Raw genomic sequence first — 25,029 nt, 5'->3', positions numbered from 1 at the left:
ACTTTGTCTTCTCCTTTGTGTTTGCCTGCAGATTCAGCTTAGTCCAATGCATACCTATTTAGCTTTCAAAGAGCCATATCACTTTGTCTTCTCCTTTGTGTTTGCCTGCAGATTCAGCTTAGTCCAATGCACGAGCACTCTTATTACTGTTCACATCGTTCGGTCGTGCAAATGAAAGGCACTAATGATGATATATGATGAAGTGACTGAAACTGAAAAGCTGGTATGAACTCTATCTGTTTTGTTTTTGTAAATATGACTAGCTTGTCATCCCAGATTCAGCTTTGTTGTGAGAGAACCATGTTTGCAATGAAAACTTAGAGATCATAGTTTCTTATGCCATGCTTATTTAGCTGAGAGTTTATAATGGTTTGTCTTGAATGCCAACATAGATTTTGAGATGACTATGATGTAGTATGATAGGATGGTATTCTCCTTTGAATGTTTCAAGTTGCTTGACTTGGCGCATGTTCATGCATGTAGTTGAAACAAAATCAACATAGCCTCTATGATGTTCGTGTTCATGGTGATTTATATCCTGTTCATGCTTGCATTCAATGTTAGTCAAACTCATTGCATCTTGATGACTGTTGTCCCTCTCTAGTTGCTCGCTTCCCAGTCTTTTGCTAGCCTTCACTTGTACTAAGCGGAATACTTCTTGTGCATCCACTTCAATAAACCCAAAAGTTTTTCCATGAGAGTCCACCATACCTACCTATTTGCGGTATCTACCTGCCGTTCCAAGTAAATTTTCATTTGCCACTCTCTAAACCTTCAAGAAATAATCTGTTTTGCGTGCCCGAACCGCTCATGTGGTGACAGAGGGCTATTGGTATCTTCCACGCTAGGAGTGTTATCCTCGACATGTGTTTATTCACTTTCATTCACGAGAAAGGGGCAGGTAATTGGAATGCCCAGTTCCACGCCTAAATCGAAAACATAACTGTAAAACAAGACTCCCCCCGGATTGATGTTAGTATGGACGGCACCTGAGGATTCGGCTAGCCGTGGAGTGTGATTGATTGGTGGTGGGGGAGTTAAAACTTTACTTTTCTGTTTGGGAACCGCCTATAGCATGAGTAGCATGGAAGATATTGAGAACTCTTGGTCATTGCGTTGACAATGAAAGCATGCCACCCAAAATTATTATCTATGTTTTCAAAGCTTGAGCTCTGGCACCTCTGCAAATCAATGCTTCCCTCTGCGAAGGGCATGTCTATTTATTTTCCTCTTGAGTCATCCTCCTCTAGTTGATACGTATCCATCGTATCTACTTTTCCAAACTGTTTTGCCCTTGTTTTGGACTCTAATTTGCATGATCTGAGTGGAACTAACCTGGACTGACGCTGTTTTCAGCAGAATTGCCTTGCTGTTATTTTTGTGCAGAAATCAAAGTTCTCAGAACGTCCTGAAAATTTACGGGGAACATTTTTGGAAAATATGAAAAATACCTACGCAAAGATCCACCTGAGGGGGTGGGCCAGTGGGCCACAAGCCCTGCCACCGCCACCCCCCCTCTGGTGGCGGTGGGCAAGTTTGTGGGGCCCACGTGGCTTTGCCGCCCCCAATCTCAGCTCTATAAGTTCACTTTCATCCTAGAAAAAATAAAGAGAGAAGATTTCGTCGCGTTTGCGATACGGTGGTGCCGCCACAACCTGTTCTTCATCTGGAGGGCAGATCTGGAGTCCGTTTTGGGCTCCGGAGAGGGGAAATCATCGCCATCGTCATCATCAACTTTCTTCCCTCTCCAATTCCATGAAGCTCTTCATCGTTCGTGAGTAATCTATTCGTAGGCTTGCTGGGCGGTGATGAGTAGGATGAAATCTATCATGTAATCGATTTAGTTTTGATGGGGATTGATCCCTAGTATCCACTATGTTCTGAGATTGATGTTGCTACTACTTTGCCATGCTTAATGCTTGTCACTAGGGCCCGAGTGCCATGATTTCAGATCTGAAATTATTATGTTGTGACCAATATATGTGTGTTTTAGATCTGATCTTGCAAGTTGTAGTTACCTACTATGTGTTATGATCCAGCAACCCCGGAGTGACAATAACCGGAACCACTCCCGGTGATGACCATAGTTTGAGGAGTTCATGTGTTCACCAAGTGCTAATGCGTTGGTTCGGTTCTTTATTAAAAGGATAACCATAATATCCCGTAGTTTCCTTTTGGACCCCGCTGCCACGGGAGGGATAGACAATAGATGTCATGCAAGTTCTTTTCCCTAAGCATGTCTGACTTCACACGGGTTGCATGCCTACATCACATTGACGAACGGGAGCTAGCCACATATCTCTCCGTGTTATAACTATTGCATGATGAATATCATCCAAACAAATCACCGACCCATAGCCTACGAGTTCGTCCTACTACTGCTGTTACTTGTCTTGCTCTGCTGCTGTTACTACTATTGATGCTGCTGTTACTTGTCTCGCTCTGCCGCTACTGTCGCTTGCTACTATTGTTCCTTGCCACTGCTGTTACTCGTGACCTTGCTGTTACTACTTTGCTTGCAGATACTAATCTTTCAGGTGTGGTTGAATCTGACACATTCAGCTGCTAATACTTGAGACTATTCTCTCACCTCCTGCCTGGCGAATCAACAAATTTGGGTCGAATACTCTACCCTCGAAAAATGCTGCGAACCCACGCGCTGGTGGGCCATCAACAACATTCTTCTAGTTTCGTTGTTGGGGAGTGCTAGCAGCATTCTTCTGGTGCCGTTGCAGGGGAAGGTTTGTTGTCACAGAATCAGCATTCGTCTAGCTATTGCCAGAGAGTGCCAGTCAAGTGGCATGTAACTTTGTTGCATAAGATGGCTGGCTGGTGTCTGTCTCTCCCACCTTAGTTGAATCGGATTAGACAAAGGCGGGCCTTGTAGAAGGTTAAATAGCAACTTGCATATCACCGTTGTGGTTGTGCGTAGGTAAGAAGTGTTCTTGCTAGATATGCATAGCAACCATGTAAAACATGCAACAACAAACTAGAGGACGTCTAACTTGTTTTTGCGGGGTATGATGTGATATGATATGGACAAAGACATGATGATATATATTTGATGTATGAGATGATCATGTTGTAATAGTAAATGGCGACTTCCATATCGATGCTACGGCAACCAGCAGGAGCCATAGGGTTGTCTTTAATTATTGTATGACCTACATGTCAATCATTAAGCGCTATGTAATGCCTTACTTTATCGCTAAATGGTAGCAATTGTAGTACAAGTATGGTTGGCATGACAACCTTGATGGCAACACGATGATGGAGATCATGGTGTTTTGATGGTGACGATGGAGATCATGTTGATGCTTTGGAGATGGAGATCAAAAGCACAAGATCATGGCCATATCATGTCACTTATGATTTGTGTGTGATGTTAATACGTTTATGCACCTTGTTTTGCTTAGGACGGCGATAGCATTATAAGGTGACCCCTCACTAAAATTTCAAGATAAAATTGTGTTCTCCCCAAGTGTGCGCTATTGCGAAAGTTTGTCATTTCGAAGCACCACGTGATGATTGGGTGTCATAGACTCTACGTTCACATACAACGGGTGCAAGACATTTTTGCACATGCGGAGCACTCAGTTTAAACTTGACGAGCCTAGCATGTACAGACATGGCCTCAGAACACAAGAGATCGAAAGGTCTAACATGAGTCGTATAGTAGATATGATCAACATGAAGATGTTCACCATTGAAACCACCTCATCTCACATGATGATTGTACTTGGGTTGGTGGATTTGGATCATGTATCACTTGAGTGACTAGAGGGATGTCAAGTTGAGTGGGAGTTTTTAGTAATATGATTAACTAAACTCATTATATTGAACAATTGTCTAAGTAATCTTTGCAAATTTATGTTGTAGATTAATGGCTCGCGAAGTAGCACCCCTGAATTTTAATGAGTTCCTAGAAAAATCCAAGTTGAAAGATGATGGAAGTAACTTTGTAGACTCGGACCGTAATCTGACGATTGTTCGAACGGTTTCCCAAAAGGCTTATGTCCTTGATGCACCGCTTGTTGATGCACCCATCCTCACGGTGACTGAAGACGTTATGAATGTCTGGCAGGTGTGTTCCGATAACTACTCAATAGTTCAGTGTGCAATCTTGTATGGCTTAGAACCGGGACTTCAAAGACGTTTTGAACATAATGGAGCATATGAGATGTTCCAGGAGTTGAAGTTTATCTTTGAAAAGAATGTCTGGATCGATAGGTATGAGGCCTGCGATAAGTACTATGCTTGGAAGGTGGACGAGAACGGGTCTGTCAGTGAGCACATACTTGAAATGTCTGGTATTCCAATTGTGTGGATGAGTTGGGAATTGTTCTCTCTCCAGCACTGACAGAGTTCTTCAATCACTGCCACCTAGCTACAAAATCTTTGTGATGAACTATACATGCAAGGGATGAATAAATTAGTTGTCGAGCTGTTTGCGATACTGAAAGTCGCTGAGTCAGAAATTCGAAAGGAGCATCAAGTGTTCACGGTCAACAAAACCACTAGTTTCAAGAAAAATGCCAAGGGTAAGAAGGGTAACTCCAAGAAGAGTGGCAAAGCAGTTGCCCCTCCCATGAATAAACCCAAGACTATATCCAAGCTAGAAAATGAGTGCTTTCATTGCAAGGGGACTGGTCACTAAAAGCGGAACTGGCCCAAGTATTTTTCCGACAAGAAGGCGGCCAACACGAAACAAGGTATATATGATATAGATGTTATTGATGTGTACCTTACCATCTACCGTTGTAGTGCGTGGGTATTCGAGACCGGTTCAGTTTCTCACATTTGCAAGTCAAAGCACGAACTACGGAATAGATGGAGGTTGGCGAAGGACGGAGTGACGATGCGCGTGGGAAATGGTTCCACAGTTGATGCGATTGTTGTCGGCACGCTCACTCTTCGTTACCATCAGGATTATGATGAACTTGAATAATTGTTATTTAGTGCATGCGTCAAGCATGAACATTATATCTGGATCTTGTTTATTGCGAGATGGTTACTCATTTAAATCAGAGAATAATGGTTGTTCTATTTATATGAGCAATATCTTTTTTGGTCATGCACCCAATGTGAGGGGTTTATTATTATTGAATCTCCATAGTGATAGCACACATGTACATAACATTGAAGCCAAAAGATGTAATAGCTCGTTTGGCTCCCCTAATTTAATTTCATTTGGTTTAAATGAAATCTCTATCAAGATTTCATTTGCCTGAATCAAGATTCCAAATCCCAATTTCATGTTTGGTTGCACTAGGATTTTGAGGTCAAATCCGTAGGGAAGGCAACGAAGAGCAGAAGCCTTACCAGTGGCAAGAGGGATAGATGGCCTCCGTCGTGGTGTCCTTACCTTGCTGGAGGAGAGGATCAGTCCATGGCGAAAAGGGCAAAGGAGATGGACCTAGACGGGGCGATCTAGGCAGAGGAGAGGGACTTGGACGGGGTGATCTAGGCAGATCAACAAGATCCGGATGGAGAGACCTTGCCGAATGAGAGGGTGGTGTCTCGATGGACGAGAGGGTGGTGGCAAGGAGGAGAGGATGGCGGCGGGAGGAGAAGGAGAGGGGTCGGGATCGGGAGAGAGCTGTGTCAGACAGGGGAATCCAAATAAAAGATAGGGTCTGGGGAGGGAATTCGACTTAGCTACAATCATTGTTGAGGAAATCGGTAACTGGTAACTGTTCTGTTGGCTTGGGAGTAGCAATTAATCGGTGAATCGGCCTATTAACTGGATTAACCGGTTGACCATTAATCGGTAAATCAAATATGAACCTGCCAACATATGTCTAGCTTTTTATGTATTATATCATACTTTCATGGTCCCAGCTATGTAATATACAAAAACATTATACGGTATGCATATAAAAAAACATAGGCAAGAGGTAAGATTTGTAATCCTCGTGCATGCAAACATATAAAATCTCAAAATTCAAAAGTACCAATTAAACATTTAAACTTGTCCACATACTTACCAAGATATAAACAAAAACTATGCTAAAATAACAACCTATAGCAGTAGTTCCATCCACTAATCTACAAATTTTTAAGTTGCAATCTAATAATCTATGAATGTTGGATTCTCCAATGAGAGAGGGGAAGATGGTATTACCTTGCTCGCTGGTGACGGCATGGAGGAAGGGGTTGGGGAGTAGCCATCGGGAGGGGCTAGGGAGAAGTTGATGGGTCAGGCGATGTGGTGTAGCCCTCGAGAGAGGATGGCGAGTAGCCAACGGGAAGGGATGAGGTCCATGCATGCAACTCAAGCGATGAAGGTGTTGGATCTTGAAGATTTAGTGCATGCTTAGCGTCAGTGAGGATCTCGACACACACTATCTAGGTCGAGAGGGGATGGAAGGAGTGTGAGGGGGCAGGAGGAGGTCTGAACCCTAGCTATTGAGGAGCGAGAGGGGGTGGGAGGGTTTATGGGACAAAAGTTTGGGCTTTGTTTACCCATGAGATAGTGGGCCAGTAGCAATTAATCAGTCTGACAAGGGATTAATCGGCCTAACAAGTGATTAATCGGTCTGATAGACCTATTAAACGATCTGACAAGTTAACACGATGAATAGGTGCTATTCGATTCGGCCACCCAACGAGTAGCGATTAACTGGCAAGTTAACTGATTAATCAGGCGAATTCTTGAACAGTGGCTACAACACTTGTTCGTTGGATTTCAGAAATGAAATCATATCTACAATTCTGTGATGGCCAAACACGATGGGGACGAAATTCAGAAATGAAATCCGTGAATTCTGACCTAAATGAAGGGAGCCAAACGAGGTGTAAAGTTAATAATGATAGTACCACTTTCTTGTGGCAATGTCGCTTAATTAGGTCATATTGGTGTACAATGCATGAAGAAGCTCCATGTAGATGGACTTTTGGAGTCGGTAGATTTTGAATCACTTGACACATGTGAACCATGCCTCATGGGCGATATGACTAAGACCCCGTTTTTCGAAATAACGGAGCAGGCAAGTGACTTATTGGAAATCATACATATTGATGTGCATGATCCGATGTGCATTGAGGCGCGCGATGGATATTGTTATTTTCTCACCTTCATTGATGACTTAAGTAGATATGGGTATATTTACTTAATGAAACACAATTTGGAAACATTTGATAAGTTCAAGCAATTTCAGAGTGAAGTTGAGATTCATTATATCAAGAGATTAAATTCCTAAAGTCTGATCGAGGAGGAGAATATCTGAGTTATGAGTTTGGCAATCACCTAAGACAATGTGGAATTGTTTCACAGTTGACACCGCTTGGAACACCACAACTTAATGGTGTGTCCGAACATCGTAATCGTACATTATTGGATATGGTGTGTTATATGATGTCTGGGGATGCGATGCGATGCTTATGTCAAAAAGATTTAGCCAGAAAAAGCGGGAACCCAAACCGGAGAAATGCATCTTCACATGATACCCAAAAGAGACAGTTGGGTATACCTTCTATCTCAGATCCGAAGGCAAAGTGTTTGTCGCTAAGAATGGAACATTTTTGAGAAAGAGTTTCTCTCAAAAGAATTGACTGGGAAGAAGATATAACTTGATGAGGTTGTTGAACCTTTACTTCAACCAAAGTGTAGAGCAGCGCAGAAAGATGCTTCTATGGAGCCTCCATCAATTGAAGAGGAAGCTAATGATGATGATCATGGAGCTTCGGATCAAGTTGCTATCAAACCTCGTAGGTTGAAAAGGCACGCACTGCACCTCAGTGGTACGGTGACCCTGTCTTGAGAGTCATCTTGTTGGACAACAATGAACCTATGAGCTATGGAGAAGCAATGGTGGGCTTGGATTCCAAGAAATGGTTAGAGGCCTTCAAATCTGAGATAGGATCCATGTATGAAAACAAAGTATGGACTTCGGAAGTATTACCTAAAGGGAGAAAGGCCATTTAGAATAAATGGATCTTTAAGAAGAAGACAGACGCGGACGGTTATGTCACCGTCTATAAAGCTCGACATATGGAAAAGGGGGTTTCACAAGTTCAAGGAGTTGCCTACGATGAGACTTTCTCACCCCTAGCGATGCTTAAGTCCATCAGAATCATGTTAACAATAGCTGCGTTTTTTGATTTTGAAATTTGGCAAACGGATGTGAAAGCAGCGTTCCTTAATGGTTTCCTTAAGGAAGAGTTGTATATGATGCAACCGGAAGGTTTTGTCGATCCATAGAATGCTGACAAAGTATGCAAGCTCCACTGATCCATTTATGGACTGGCGCAAGCATCTCGGAGTTGGACTCAACTCTTTGATGAGGTGATCAAGTCATTTGGGTTCATACAAGTTTATGAAGAAGCTTGTATTTACAAGAAAGTGAGTAGGAGCTCTATAGCGTTTCTAATATTATATGTGGATGACATATTACTGATTGGAAAAAATATAGAATTTTTGGGAAGCGCAAAAGAATATTTGAATAAGAGTTTTTCAATGAAGGACCTAGGAGAAGTTGTTTTCATATTAGGCATCAATATCTATAGAGATAGATCGAGACGCTTAATAGGACTTCATAGCACATACCTTGATAAAGTTGTGAAGAACTTGAAAATGGATCAGTCAAAGAAAGGGTTCTTTCTTGTATTGCAAGGTGTAAAGTTGAGTAAGACTCAATGCCAAGTGACATCAGAAGATAGAGAAAAGATGAGTGTCGTCCCCTATGCTTTAGCCGTAGGCTCTATCATGTATTCAATGTTGTGCACAAGACTTGATGTCAGCCTTTCCATAAATATGGCGGGAAGGTTTCAAAGTGATCCAGGAATTGAAAATTGGACAACGGTCAAGAATATTCTGAAGTGCCTGAAAAGGATGAAGGAAACGTTTCTCGTGTATGTAGGTGATCAAGAGCTTGTCATAAAGGGTTTCATCGATGAAAGCTTTGACACTCATCCGGATGACTCTAAGTCTCAAACCAGATATGTATTTATTCCCAATGGGGAGCCATAAGCTGGTGCAGTTCCAAGAAAAGCATGGTAGCACATTCTACATGTGAAACGGAGTACATAGCTGCCTCGAGGCGGCTAAAGAACGTGTCTGGATGAAGGAGTTGATGCCAGATCTTGGAGTTGTGCTGAATGCACTGGATCCAATTACTCTATTCTGTGACAACACCAATGCCATTTCTCTAGCCAAGGAATCAAGGTTAACCAAGAGGACCAGACATATAAAGTGACTCCACAATTCCATCTACGATTACATCAAGGAGGAGGACATAAATATTTGCAAAGTGCACACGGATCTGAATGTTGCACACCCGTTGACTAAGCCTCTTCCATGAGCAATGAATGATCAACACCAAAACTATATGGTTGTTATATTTACTACAATGTAAATCACATACTGATGTGAGCTAGATTATTGACTCTAGTTCAAGTGGGAGACCATTGTAAATATTCCCTAAAGGCAATAATAAAGTAGTTATTATTATATTTCCTTGTTCATGATAATCTTTTATTATCCATACTAGAATTTTATTGAATGAAACTCAAATACATGTGTGGATACATAGACAACACACTTCCCCTAGTGAGCCTCTAATGGACTAGGTCGTTGATTAAAGATGGTCAAGGTTTCCTGGCCGTATACATGAGTTGTCATATGATAATGGGTTCACACCATTAGGAGAATGATGTGATGGACAAGACCCAAACTATGAACGTAGCATATGATCGTATAATTTTATTTCTATTATTTTCTGCATGTCAAATATCTATTCCTATGACCATGAGATCATGCAACTCACTGACACCAGAGGAGTACCTTGTGTGTATCAAACTTCACAATGTAACTGGGTGACTATAAAGGTACTCGACATGTATCTCTGAGGGTGTCTGATGAGTTGGCATGGATCAAGACTGGGATTTGTCACTTCGTGTGATGGAGAGGTATCTCAGGGCCCACTCGGTAATACACCATCACAACAAGCTTGCAAGCAATGTGACTAAAGAGTTAGTCACAGGATCTTGTATTAGGTAACGAGTAAGGAGACTTGGTGGTAACGAGATTGAACTAGGTATGGTGATACCGATGATCGAATCTCGGTCAAATAACATACTGATGGACAAAGGGAATTGTATACATGATTTATTGAATCCTTGACATCGAGGTTCGACCGATATAGATCTTCATAGAATACATAGGAACCAATATGGCAATCCAGGTTCCGCTATTAGAATATGACCGAGGGAGAGTGTTTCGGTCATGTGTGCATATTTCTCAACCCTGCAGGGTCTACACACTTATGGTTCGGTGATGATATAAGCATAATCAAGTCATTGTGTTGGTAGCTGAAGGTTGTTCAGAGTCCCAGATGAGATCTCGTACATGACGAGGAACTCTATAATGGTCCCAGGTGAAGATTGATATATAGGATGAAGGTCATCAGAGACCGGAAGTGTTCCGCGGCATATCGGGGAAACGACGGAGTGTTGAAAGGAGTTTCGGGGGGGAGGCAAGTGATGGGGGCTCATGGGCCAAGCACAGGTGGCACACCATCCCACAAGGGGTTAGGCGCCACCTACACCTCAACCCAATTCAGCAAAGGGAGGGCCTCGCCCCCTAGGGTACCCGTCCAGCCAACTTGGATGGAAAGGTGCCTCTCTAGGAGGGCCCGCCCTGGCCACTGCCTCCACCTTTGGCCGCCGGCCCCAAGGGGAAAGCCTAGGGCACCCTCGCCTCCTCCCTTCCACCTATATATAGAGAGGGAGAGAGAGGGCAGCAATACAAGAACGTGCTACGACGCTCCTCCTCCTCTCCCTCATAGTTTTTCTCCTCTAAACATCGTGTGGCGAGGCCGTGCTCAGCCGTCACCACCATCACCTCACCACCTCATCCTGCTGCCAGAGGACTCGGGCTTCTACTTCACCATCACTCACCGGATCGAGGAGGTGAAGGCGCCATCAAGTTGTACGTGTGTTGAACGCAGAGGTGTCATCCATTCGGTGCTTGATCGGGAGTTAATGGAACGGATCATGATTGGATCGCGGAGACGTACCACTACATCAACCGCGTTCTTGAAAACTTCTGCTTTGTGATCGACAAGGGTATGTAGATCTCATCTCTCCTCTTATAGATGGGCATCTCCTTGATCAATCTTGGTGAGCGTAGGAATTTTTTTTTGTTTCCCATGCAACGTTCCCTTACACATCTTCTGTATTCCTATCAAGATGATAAATGCTCCATCTGCCTTCTACCATACAAACCTTCCAAAGTAGTGATTGTCTAACTCAGCACGATGACGATAGGTTAAGCGTGTGATAGCATCATGGACGACACTGTTCATGCCCATGTCATAGTCATGGTCTAACATCCCATAGTTGATATCTTCAGTCTTGGGGTCTTATTTACGTCCAAAAACTCGAGTCCTCGTGCCCCATGATCCAGACTTCCTCTTAGTCAGCTTGATCTCACGTATCGGCAGATTCATTATAAGGAAAAGTTCCACAAGGAATGGGCCACCAAGAACAACCTCGTAGTGCTCCATTTTGGTCAGGGTGTAGCTCTCCATCCATAGTTTGAAATAAGGAAGATTCAGTAAAAGAACTGAATGGTTACAAGAGTAGTTGGGAATAGAAGTTGTTCAAGTCAAGGTCTTTTTATTTCTAAGCCATTTCCTAGGGTCATGTCCTACATTCAACATGTGGTGTGTTACCATTTCTGTAGCGACCCGACTCAAAATTAGTCAAGCCTCTCTGTATCAGTGACATTCCTCAATTAGTATGTTGGCACACACAGTACATCAATGTATGTATCAAAGTGTAATCACATGCAGATAACATAAAACTGATATATATCTCGTAAAACTCAACAGAACGGGAGTGGTGTCCCATCAACACCAACGGCAGGTTGAGTGTAGACTGTATCCCTAAATCGTACTCTTACTCATCGAAGAAAAATATCTGCAACATGAGATGTTGCAGCCATGTAGGTCAGTACATTGAATGTACCGGTAAGATCAAAATAAAAGAAAATAGATGAGAAGACTACTCTATATGCAATAAGGCTTTCTGGCTCCATGTCTGAATTTTTGCATAAAAGCTAGTTTTTGTTTTATTTTTCCTATAGGAATATCATGAGTCCTCACTTGGGAGTTATATAATATGACAAGGTTCCGCCAACCGATGTCCGAATTCCCACAAGTATCAAAAGTTGCCCATAATTAGTTTACAGTCTGGTGTTGAGAGTTCAGAGTAGACCCAAGCCACAGGCACGAATTGTCAGTGACCGGAGACACGGCTAATCGATTAGGTTTGACTCTTTGTAGGGATATCCGCACTTTTCCCCGCAAGATTTGATCCCTCCATTTATGTCCATGCACTTGAGGGTGTTTGAGAACCGGACGACCAAAACATGGTCTTTCAAAGAGTTTCCCTAACCCTGGGTTAAGAGTTCAGGTTAGAGTTACCACTAAGATCAACCAAGCCAGAGCCCATAATGACTTGCAGTTGCACAGGTAAGTTTCCAGTCGTGAAGTATCCATCTGTATGTTTGAGTCTAGGTAGAGCTGTCTGCTCGTACTTCTCCAATAGGATAAGGTTCACTCCTCTGAGGTATTACAGGGGTGCCTGTCAATGGTCCACAACACTGGGTACTCTAGCGCCCTATCAAGGTTCACACCCACTAGGTGCTCGAGGGAGCCTATTTCCAAATCCACCCAGTAGGTGTATTACATTTGTCTTGAATCATGAAGTCATCATCGCCTCGATGTGGCCTTAATCATAATGAAGTGGTATTCATCACCTTGCGTTGGTCCTGATCCAAGACAATCACAGCTCCCATGTAACACTGAACCAAAACCTGTCTATTTAAGCGTAGCTTTTAAAATAAGTAACATTCCCGGGGCTTGATGACAGGGGTGTGGGTTCCTACCCTCCTGCATTCTACTCAACTACAAGAATCAACATCACTACTCGAGAAGATGGTGAAATTGTGACACTAAATTCAATAAAAGGGTAGGTATGAAAAGCATGGTCGAAGTGAACTTGCGTGGTAAAGTGGATGAAGATAATATCGCTCTCGGAAACTTGATAAAACGATTTGTCACTTTGAAATATCTATATAATCAAACATAGTATTCACATAAGCAAACAATTCTAGCAATCAATACTATCAACCAAAATAACGATCAAAAGGTAATAAAGAAAACAATAATAATATCAAAGGAAACCCAAAAAAATCAAAGAAATATTTAAAGAAAACTAGAGAGAACCAACTCACAGAAATTCTATCATCAAAAGACTAAATTCCTCTAAGCACTCAAATAACATAAAATAAACAAATTAAACAACTATTTAACAACAATTAATTTAATAAACAAATAACTAGTAAAAGGAAATACTTTAGTAGCTAAAATTACTATCTAATTATCACCGAAACAACTATAATAACAAAATAACCACTAAAACCATACCAAATTATTATAAAAACAAATCTATTTATGATTAACATGTCACATCCCTAACCCTTAAGCAAGTTAGCCTTGTGCTCATGTCTTCTTTGCATTTGCATCTAAGAATTTTCAACAAGAACAAGAAAGTGGCAAAGGAAAAACTCAAAAACCCTAGCCACTACTTTAAATAAAGAAAATCTCAAACTAGCTGAAATCAATGAACCCAAAATGGCCTCAAGAAATGTTCAAACATTCTGATACATCATGAAAGTAAATGAGCATTGGAGAAAACTATTTTCTTGACACTTTAAGCATTTTAAATTAAAGCAAAAGCCACTGGTTTCAAACTTTAAATTTGAAATCAGAAACTATAAATTTTCAAAAATGTTGAAAACTTTGGAAATGGTTGAGAATATTATAACAAATATTCAGGTGTGTTTAAATTAGTTTTTACAACCTTTCTGGAGCAGAAATAAATAGCAAATCAATGTCAGAAATTAAAACAGAAATAAAACAGAAGGAAATGGAAAAAGGGTTACCCGTCGCCTAGCCTGGCCCGGCCCATCTCCCCGAGTCGTCCCCTCCCTCGCGCCAGTAGGAGCAGGAGGTAGCCACCGCCTTCTCCAGCGTGGCCACGCACCTGTGCGCCTGCCTGGACGCAGCCTCGCGCTGGCAAGGCCGGGGATAAGCTCCCCGAGGCCACCGCTATCCATTCCCAGCGTCGGTTCCTTCCCTTCCTCTCGGATCTCTCCTTCCCCTCCTGTCGCTATTGGAGCCGAGCAAAGGTCGAGCTGCCCGTGCCTCTAGCCTTAGCATCCCCTTGCTGAGCACGCCGTTAGCTCCGCCTCGTCGAGCCGGTCCTCTCTGCAGAAGCCGAAGCTTCCCCGAGCTCTGCATCGCCCCCAACACCATCGTCTTCCACCTCCGGCCGCCGGACCTCTCCCGTCGATTCGCTCCCTCCGGCGGACCCCCGAGCCCCTCAGCAACACCATCGGAACCGCCGTGAGCTCGTCATCGTTTCCCCTCTCGTCCCACGCTCTTCCGTGCATCGTAGCCCCGTTCCCCACCAAGGCCGAGAGCTCCTCGCCGCCGGTCATGTCGTCGTCGTCGATGTGGTGTCTGATCCACACGCCCGAGCTAGGGTTCGAGCTCCTGGAGCCTCCACGAGTGTGATGAGCCCCTCAGCCGTCCTCCCCGTGCCCTAGAGCCATCAACTGCGGGAGGCCGAGATTCGGCCGCCGCTTCGGCTCGTCGCCGGCGCCTCCCCCGGCGACCCTAGCCTCCCCTGATGCCCCTGCCAGATCGGCTACTTCGCCAGCGTTCCGTAGCTGCAAACCGCGTTCGAATTGGTGTTGTGCAGCGCCGTTTAGGACGCCTCCGGCGGGCCCTCCGCCGCAGGTTTGGTCGCCGGCGACCAGCCTCCGGTGGAGGCCGACGTGGCAAAGCTAATCCAGTAGATTAGTAGCTTAATCTCTCGCTGACAGTGGGCCCAAGGCCAAGTCAACTCAGTTTAGGGGCTGGTCAGCGCGGGATTAGTCCCAGAGAGGCTGACTAGTGGGGCCCCCCTGTCAGGTTTGACCTGAACAGGTCGGCTGACCTGCTGACGTCAGTCTAATGCAATAAAGAGAATTTCCAGTTTAGAAATAAATCCAGGAAATTGCTAAAACTTGTAAAAATCATAGAAATTAATCTGTAACTCCAATGAAAATAATTTATATATGAAAGAGTATCAGAAAAATTCAAGGAATCTGAATATGCTATTTTCAATCATGTTTGAAAAAGTTACAGAACCCTAAAATGTGGAAGAAGGAATAATTCAATTCTTATAATTACTTTTTCATTGGAATTTGGAAAATATTCAAATTTCATTATGAATGCCATGATCACACACTGTCCTAATTACAAATCAGTACCCTAACATGACATCTCATGCATGTTAACATCAATTTGATCTGAGCATCAGGTCGAATCAATTAAATCGGTATTCGAGAATACCCCGTTTGAATTGATATTCGAATGTGATTCAAATCAACTCTAAACCTAATACATGTTGATTGTAATAACCTATCACTTTGCATTCTCATGCCATGCTCATGCATCATCTTGTTTGCATGTGATTGTTATTGAATGTTGCCATTCATTTCGGTAGGCTCCGCACCCTCGGATTCCACCGAATATCCGGCTGACGGATATCGTCCCTCCTCTGAGCAACAAGGCAAGCAACCCTTTTGATCATCCCGATAATTCCATGTTCTTGCTCCTGCACTTATTTATTGCATTAGGATCAAATGCTTCAACTGCTTTTGCCACGTTAGTTGAACCCACTTCCTTTGCATGACCTAACCTTGTCACAGTAAATAGCCAAACCTTGCAACCTAGCATACCTGGTAGTTGCTTGAGCTGTGATGTGCCTTATCCTGCTATGCATGCTATGCTTAGAGTTGTGTATGGTATGTCATCAGGGAGATGAACAGAATTGTGAGAATGTGTTCGGTAAGTAAAGGTTGTGTGTTGAACCTGATTTGGTAAAGGTACCGGTGAAAGGCTGTGTAGGAGTACATGGCGGGTTGTTTCATTGGAACCGTCCTTAGGAACTGAGTTCCGTGTATGTAATCCATGACTAGATACTACCACATGCTGGGCCCTGAAATATGACCCCGCTCGGCCTATTAATCGCTTAGTACTCGGTCCAGGAGTTGCAAGTAGTTTCTGGTGTTTATAGTAATGCTGGAGGCCGTGCATGGTGCTGACCTGAGAGGTGGGCCGTGATGCGGTAGGCAGTGGCACGGTGTACCAAGTGGCACCCGGATGGTGGGCTTGGGAACCCTGCGCACATCGTTTGAGGCTGTGGCGGAAACCTCGGCCGGACTTCCGTACGGGTTACTCTCAGATAGGCGATAAACCTGGACTAGGTACTAGTGTGGTTAACGGTCGTGGCCGACTCCATCGCTGGGCTTCCGCTCGAAGGTTGCCGAGGTGCATGACGTGCACATGGCGATAAGTGGCGAGAGCGTGTGTGACGAAGTACACCCCTGCAGGGTTATGATCTATTCGAATAGCCGCGTCCGCGGATATGGACTACTTGGAGACATATGTTGTTCATAGATAACTTCATTGGCTACTCATAAAATTGCCAAGATAAGCATGAGTGTCATGGACGGCATTTCCGTACGGAGTCGGAATGATTCCACGATAGTGTATTGTTGTGGTGTTAGTGGACTCGCGTGCAAGAAATCAAGTTGTCAAAATTATTTAAAAATACAAGTTGTCTAGCCACGAGTCAAATGCTGGCTTTCCGCATGAAACCCCACAATACTCCTTTTGATACCTTGCATGAGTAGTTAGTTGTCCTAAAGTCTTGCTGAGTACTTTCGTACTCATGTTTGCTTAATAAATGTTGCAGAGGTTGCTAATGACCCTAATGGAGGGTTCTTCATAGACATCGACGACGACGAGTAGCTGGTGTCCCAGCTACGATCTGGCCCTACGTTGGATCTGTAGTATAGTCAGGCCATGTGCCTTCTAGTTGTCCTGTCTGTACTCAGACAGTTTATAACTCTTCCGCTGGCTTGTAACTGAATGACTGCTATTATGGGTCGTGAGACCCTTAATGTGTAATATTATGTGTGTGGCTCTTCCGAGCCTCTTAAATAAAGCTTGTATGTTTATGGTTATGTTGTGATGCCATCGATGTATCTATACATATCGGTATGCCATGCGTACGTGTGTCGTACTTGATATGTATGGGGTTCGATTACCTAGTCGTGAGCTTTAGTAGCATTCCTTACAAGGAAATGCCCCTTTGTGATCCAACGAGCCTTGGTAGTTCGCTACTGCTCCGGACACATTGGTTGACCGGCATGTGTCCTTCTTAGGTGCTGTGTCTGTCCCCTTTGGGGAAATGTCACGCGATGTAATGGAGTCCTTGTAGCTTGCTACGACTCGTCTACATTCGCTGATGACCGACACCTGCTTTGTTGGGTCATGTATGCCTGTCCTTGTGCGGTACTGCCACTTTGGTTTATGACTAGACATGTCGATCGGGGTTCTTTGACATTGGATTGCTAGCGACACTATCGCATACGTGAGTCAAAAGACGCAAACGGTCCCGGCTAAGGTAAGGCTGCAGCCGTGGAGTTAACCGTGCGTGAGACCACAAAGGGATGCGATGTGTTACAGGCTGGATTCCTATGGCTTAGGATCGGGGTCCCGACAGCGTTGGTATCAGAGCCTAACTGACTGTAGGATTACTTAGCCAAACTGGTCGAAGTTGAGTCTAGAATTGCTTTAGTTATATATAAGGGAATTGTTTGTGGAAGGGAACGTAAGACTCTTGTTCTCTTCTCAAGTTATTCTATTCTGGTCATCCTCGTCTCTTCTGCGGGAATTAAGGACTAGGTTACTCATCTTCTCCTAGGCTCGTGTTTCCGATCGGTAGCTTATAGGACTACGGGTCAAGAGATATTGGGTTTCTTTTATTCCTAGGAAGCAGGAAGTAAGTTTGATGATCAGAGAATTGAACTTGATAGTTGAGTGGTTACGCTATTCCATTTTGGGTTGTCTCAAAATTTGTTTTTGAGCATTTACAGCCGTTATGCTGCCCAATTTTGCATTCAGAGCTCTAATGCTTTTGCATTACTCTCTATTTACAGATGCCTGGCCGTCCTTCTCGTCAGGTGGTACGTCTGACCAGGTGCATTGATGTGCCGGGTCATACGGCCATGCTGGTCAGGGTGATGTCGGTGTGCGGTTACCGCTGGTACCCCGAGTACACAGTGGAGGAACAGTACCGAGACTTCAACCAGAGCCAGTACATCTGCACTGTTAGGGTATTTCCAGATTACCCTGGAGCGGAGAAGCCAATCCATTGGTCCTATGGGTTGGGAGTCAGTGTTGACATGGCAATACAAAATCTTGCCTATTCAATGCTGACCATTATGAGAGCGAGACATGCACTGCTGCAGAATTCAGAGTTCTGCTATGTTCCGGCCTCTCAGCCTGGTGAAGAGGGATACCTCAGTGGAGTCTATTTTGATTCTTCTATGGAGGATCCACTTCTGCAGTCCACTGTTGAGATGCTAGAGGACAGAGACAGGGATGCTCGTGCTCTCCGTATGGAGCTTTATCCTACCCGTGCCCGTCTGTGGACAGCTTTGACGCAGCTGGCACCGCTAGTCCAGACAGGGTATGGAGAGATGGAGATGCTGAACCCTGTTAGGACCCATCTTCCGGCCCACGTTGACTGGCCAGCTATAGGAGGAGTCACACCTCTTCGGGGACCCCTCTTACCACCAGTCAGGGGACCAAGGCCACATCCGCGTCATTATGCATCCCAGGGATCTCAGGCTAGAGTGTTTCCTGATCCGCAGGTTGAGCTTCCAGGTCATGGAGGTAATCTCTATGAGATGTTCTATGCGGATGCCTGAGCTGTGAGCGGAAGGATAGTATGGTAGTAGCCGTACGTTCACAGTCCTGCAAGACTTGTGAAGTATGCATGTAATGTGAAATGAATTCCGGAGGCCTAGATAAATAATGTATAGGAAGCTTGTAAGCCTCTGATGAGTAGTTTCATAATTTCAGTAGTTGCTCTTCGAGTAAGTTTGTACTTAACTATGTAAGGGTGTGTATGAACCATGGTGTATTTATAGCAGTTGCTTGTTACCATGCTGTTCGGATATTCATTTCCGCATTCCGTGTGTTCAGTACATTCTTAAACCATAGCTAGTATAGATATGATATTGGTCTAAGCTATGAGTTTGTTTGTCAGGATGGTGTTCACCAGGTTGAACCGTGCCCCTACTCATGAGCAAGGCGAGGGTAGTCAAGCGTCGCAGGAAGACCTGCCTCAACCGCCTTCTCTGGTGGAAGTGATGCTTGAGGCAGAAAGAAACAAAAGAGAGACCAACCGACTGTTAGAGCGTATTGAGCAGAATACGGCTCGTCAGCATAGGAATGCTGCAGTGTCCCTCAATGACTTTGTGAAGCTGAATCCTCCAAAGTTTCATCATTTTGTCGATCCCCTCGACGCTGATGACTGGCTGTGCAGCATCTCACACAAGATTTGCTCTGCGAATGTGTCTGAGGCCGACAAGGTGACCTTTGCGGCATATTTCCTGGAAGGCCCCGCCAATCTGTGGTGGGAGAATTTTGAAGCTATGCGTCCCGCTGAACCAGTGGCCACATGGGCAGACTTTAGTGTAGCCTTTCGTGTGCACCATATTCCAGAGGGCCTGATGGACCGAAAGAGAGAGGAGTTCTGTGCCTTCACTCAGGTCAAGTTGTCTATGGATGCCTATAGCCGCGAGTTCGGTAATATCGCTCGCTATGCAACGGAGGAGGTGTCTACCGACGCCAAGAAGCAAGCAAGATTCCGTAAGGGTCTGAGCCCTGAGCTCCGTCGTGACCTGCGCCTCCATGAGTGTGCAAGCTTTCAAGCCCTGGTCAACAAAGCGATCAGTGCCGAGACTGGTCATACTGACTTCGAAGCCACAAGGAAGCATTCCCGTGACTTTGGCTCATCTTCTGGTTCCGCGTTTCCAAAACGCAGGCTGTGGGTTCCAAACAGTTCTCTGCCACCAAGATACACTCCGAGGCCATCCTACGTGGCGCCTCAGACGAATCAGGCCAACCCTCCAGCAAAAGCTTATGGTGGTCCAGCTAGCAATGCTGCACCACGTGCCAACCAGGTGATATGCTACAAGTGTGGAGAACCAGGGCACTATTCCCGTGAGTGTCCTTAGAATGTGGGTGCCAAGCAACCCGGAAAGTCCGTCAAGCAAGCCAAGTTGGGCAAAGCTTATTATGTGAAGCCAACTCCTGCACGTGGCCGTGTGAACTATGTGTTAGCAGAAGAAGCTGTAGAGGATCCCAACGTCATGCTGGGTATGCTTCTTGTTAATCATCACCCAGCGTCCGTTCTCTTTGACACTGGGTCTTCTCATTCCTTCATTTCAGAAAATTATGCACAGTTGCATAACATGTCTTTTTGTGATATGCCAATTCCATTGGTTGTCCAAACCCTTGGTAGTAAATGGCAAACCTCCAGGATAACCTATGACAATGAAATTCTAGTAGACAGGCTAGTTTTTCTAGCCTCATTGATAGCATTGAAATCTTCGGATATTAATATCATCTTGGGCATGGACTGGATGTTAGCTCACTATGCCAGGATTGATACTCATTCTAGAAATGTCCAGCTTACCCATCCCTCGGGTGAGATAGTAAATGTCTCCACTCGAGTTGCCAAATGCCAACTCTATTCTCTAAATACCAACCCTCTTCCGGAACTTGAAGACATTCCGGTAGTCCGTGACTTTCCGGATGTTTTTCCAGAGGAACTGCCAGGAATTCCACCTGACAGAGATGTAGAGTTTGTGATAGATCTTGTTCCGGGAACTGTCCCAGTAGCCAGAAGACCATATAAGATGGCACCCCTGGAGCTAGCCGAACTTAAGAAGCAATTAGATGAGGCTTTGAACAAGGGTTTCATTCGTCCTAGCTCTTCTCCTTGGGCTTGCCCCGTCCTCTTCGTCAAGAAGAAAGACGGAACGGATCGGATGGTTGTAGATTATCGACCAGTTAATCTGGTCACCATAAAGAACAAGTATCCGCTTCCCAGGATCAACGACCTGTACGATCAGCTCGCGGGATCCTCAGTCTTCTCCAAAATGGATTTGAGGTTGGGATACCATCAAATCAAGCTTAAGAACGGGGACATTCCAAAAACGGCTTTTGTTACTCGTTATGGCCAATATGAGTACACTGTTATGTCCTTCGGTTTAACCAATGCCCCATCCACCTTCTCTCGACTGATGAACTCAATCTTCATGGAGTATTTGGATAAATTCGTCGTCGTATACCTCGATGATATTCTCATCTACTCGAAGAATGAACAAGAACATGTCGAGCATCTAAGGCTGGTATTGATGAAACTTCGAGAGCATCGCCTTTATGCCAAATTTTCAAAATGTGAATTCTGGTTACCAGAAGTGACCTATCTAGGCCACGTAATCACTGGTAAGGGTATTGCTGTCAATCCTGAGAGAGTTCAAGCTGTCCTTGATTGGACTCAACCTGAATCGGTTAAGCAAGTTAGGAGTTTTCTTGGTCTAGCGAGCTATTGTCGCCGCTTTGTCGAGAATTTCTCCAAGGTTGCAAAGCCTCTAACTGAACTCCTCAAGAAGGATAAAAAGTTTGAGTGGACACCATAGTGTGAGCATAGTTTTCAGGAACTGAAAAGACGCCTGACTTCCGCACCTGTGTTGCTACCACCAGATTTTTCTAAGGACTTTGTTATCTATTGCGACGCCTCGCGACAAGGATTAGGTTGCATTCTCATGCAAGATCGTCATGTGATCGCATACGCATCTCGACAGTTGCGTCCACATGAGGATAATTACCCCACACATGACCTTGAGCTTGCAGCTGTGGTCCATGCACTAAAAACCTGGCGACATTACCTTCTGGGTAATCGTTGCGAAATATTCACCGATCACCAAAGTCTGAAATATATCTTCACCCAACCGGATTTGAATCTCAGGCAAAGACGGTTGGTTGAGTTGATCTCGTATTACGACTCAGGGATAACTTACACCCCGGGGAAGGCCAATGTTATGGTCGATGCGCTAAGTCGTAAATCTTATTGTAACAATTTGATGCTACAACAAGGTCAACCACATCTCCATGAGGACTTTCGGAACTTGAATCTTCATATTGTTCCTCAAGGATTCCTTTTTACTCTGGTGGCGAAGCCTACTCTTAAGGATCAAATTATAGCTGGGCAAAAGCATGACACGGGTATATCATGGATCAAGGAGAATATTTTTAGCGAAAACGCTAAAGAATTTTCCATGAACGATCAAGGTATTGTGCTCTTCCAGAATCGTTTAGTGGTTCCTAAGAACCCACATCTAAGGCAGTTAATCCTTAAGGAGGCTCATGATTCTCCTCTCACCATTCATCCCAGTAGTACTAAGATGTATCAGGACCTACGCCAGAGGTTCTGGTGGACTAGGATGAAGAGAGAAATTGCTGAGTTCGTTGCTAACTGCGACGTTTGTCGTCGAGTTAAGGCAGAACATCAAAGGCCTGCTGGCACCCTTCAGCCTCTAGCTATTCCTGAATGGAAATGGGATAAAGTTAGCACGGATTTCATTACCGGATTTCCCAAGACCAAGAAAGGAAATAATGCTATCTTTGTGGTCATTGACCGTCTTTCCAAAGTGGCTCATTTTCTTCCTGTTCGTGAGAGTATAACAGCTAGCCAGCTAGCAGAATTATATATCTCTCGAATAGTGTCTCTTCATGGTGTTCCCCTGGAGATTAACTCGGACCGTGGAAGTATCTTTACTTCTCGCTTCTGGGAAAGTTTTCAGAATGTCATGGGGACTCACCTATCTTTTAGCACTGCTTTCCATCCCCAATCAAGTGGTCAAGTAGAAAGAGTGAATCAAAAATCTAGAAGATATGCTCCGAGCTTGTGTTATATCATTTGGTATGAATTGGGAAAAGTGCCTTCCATTCGCCGAATTCGCTTATAACAATAGTTACCAATCAAGCTTGGGCAAAGCCCCTTTTGAAGTTCTCTATGGACGAAGATGTCGAACACCACTGAATTGGTCAGAAACTGGAGAGAGGCAACTCTTTGGCCCGGATATGATCCAGGATGCAGAAGAGCAGGTTCGCATTATTCGTGAAAAGTTGAAAACAGCCAGTCTCGTCAAAAGAGCCAATATGATCGTCATCATAAGGCTGTGACCTTTGAAGTTGATGAGAAGGCTTACCTTCGGGTTACACCTTTGAAGGGTACCCACCGATTCGGTATCAAGGGAAAATTGGCTCCTCGTTACATTGGTCCTTTTCGCATGCTTGCCAAATGAGGAGAAGTTGCCTACCAGTTGGAACTTCCTCCGCATCTTTCCAAGGTTCATGATGTTTTCCACGTCTCGCAACTCACGCATTGCTTTTCGGATCCTATCCGTGAAGTGGACCACGAAACGCTTGATCTCCAAGATAACCTTTCATACCGAGAATACCCCGTGCGTATTCTTGATCAAGCTGAGCGTACCACTCGACGTCGAAACCTCAAGTTTCTTAAAGTTCAATGGTCAAACCATTCTAAAAAGGAGGCAACTTGGGAAAGAGAGGATCGTCTCCGACTTGAGTATCCTGCGTTATTCCCGACGACTTCTAAATCTTGGGACGAGATTCTTTTGAGTGGGGGTGAGTTGTCACATCCCTAACCTTTAAGAAAGTTAGCCTTGTGCTCATGTCTTCTTTGCATTTGCATCTAAGAATTTTCAACAAGAACAAGAAAGTGGCAAAGGAAAAACTCAAAAACCCTAGCCACTACTTTAAATAAAGAAAATCTCAAACTAGCTGAAATCAATGAACCCAAAATGGCCTCAAGAAATGTTCAAACTTTCTGATAAATCATGAAAGTAAATGAGAATTGGAGAAAACTATTTTCTTGACACTTTAAGCATTTTAAATTAAAGCAAAATCCACTGGTTTCAAACTTTAAATTTGAAATCAGAAACTATAAATTTTCAAAAATGTTGAAAACTTTGGAAATGGTTGAGAATATTATAACAAATATTCAGGTGTGTTTAAATTAGTTTTTACAACCTTTTTGGAGCAGAAATAAATAGCAAATCAATGTCAGAAATTAAAACAGAAATAAAATAGAAGGAAATGGAAAAAGGGTTACATGTCGCCTAGCCTGGCCCGGCCCATCTCCCCGAGTCGTCCCCTCCCTTGCGCCAGTAGGAGCAGGAGGTGGCCGCCGCCTTCTCCGGCGGGCCACGCACCTGTGCGCCTGCCTGGCCGCCGCCTCGTGCTGGCAAGGCCGGGGATAAGCTCCCCGAGGCCACCGCTATCCATTCCCAGCGTCGGTTCCTTCCCTTCCTCTCGGATCTCTCCTTCCCCTCCTGCCGCCATTGGAGCCGAGCAAAGCTCGAGCTGCCCGTGCCCCTAGCCTTAACCTCCCCTTGCTGAGCATGCCGTTAGCTTCGCCTCGTCGAGCCGGTCCTCTCTGCAGAAGCCGAAGCTTCCCCGAGCTCTGCATCGCCCCCAACGCCATCCTCTTCCACCTCCGGCCACCGGACCTCTCCCGTCGATTCGCTCCCTCCAGCGCACCCCCGAGCCCCTCAGCAACACCATCGGAACTGCCGTGAGCTCGTCATCGTTTCCCTCTCGTCCCACGCTCTTCCGTGCATCGTAGCCCCGTTCCCCACCAAGGCCGAGAGCTCCTCGCCGCCGGTCATGTCGTCGTCGTCGCTGTGGTGTCTGATCCACGCGCTCGAGCTAGGGTTCGAGCTCGTGGAGCCTCCAGGAGTGTGATGAGCCCCTCAGACGTCCTCCCCGTGCCCTAGAGCCATCAACTGCGGGTGGCCGAGCTTCGGCCGCTGCTTCGGCTCGTCGCCGGCGCCTCCCCCGGCGACCCTAGCCTCCCCTGATGCCCCTGCCAGATCGGCTACTTCGCCAGCGTTCCGTAGCTGCAAACCGCGTTCGAATTGGTGCTGTGCAGCGCCGTTTAGGTCGCCTCCGGCGAGCCCTCCGCCGCGGGCTTCGTCGCCGGCGACCACCCTCCGGTGGAGGCCGATGTGGCAAAGCTAAT

This window comes from Hordeum vulgare, chromosome 5H, assembly GCF_904849725.1.
Source record: "Hordeum vulgare subsp. vulgare chromosome 5H, MorexV3_pseudomolecules_assembly, whole genome shotgun sequence".
Taxonomy (NCBI): domain Eukaryota; kingdom Viridiplantae; phylum Streptophyta; class Magnoliopsida; order Poales; family Poaceae; genus Hordeum; species Hordeum vulgare.
This window is presented reverse-complemented; position numbering follows the sequence as displayed.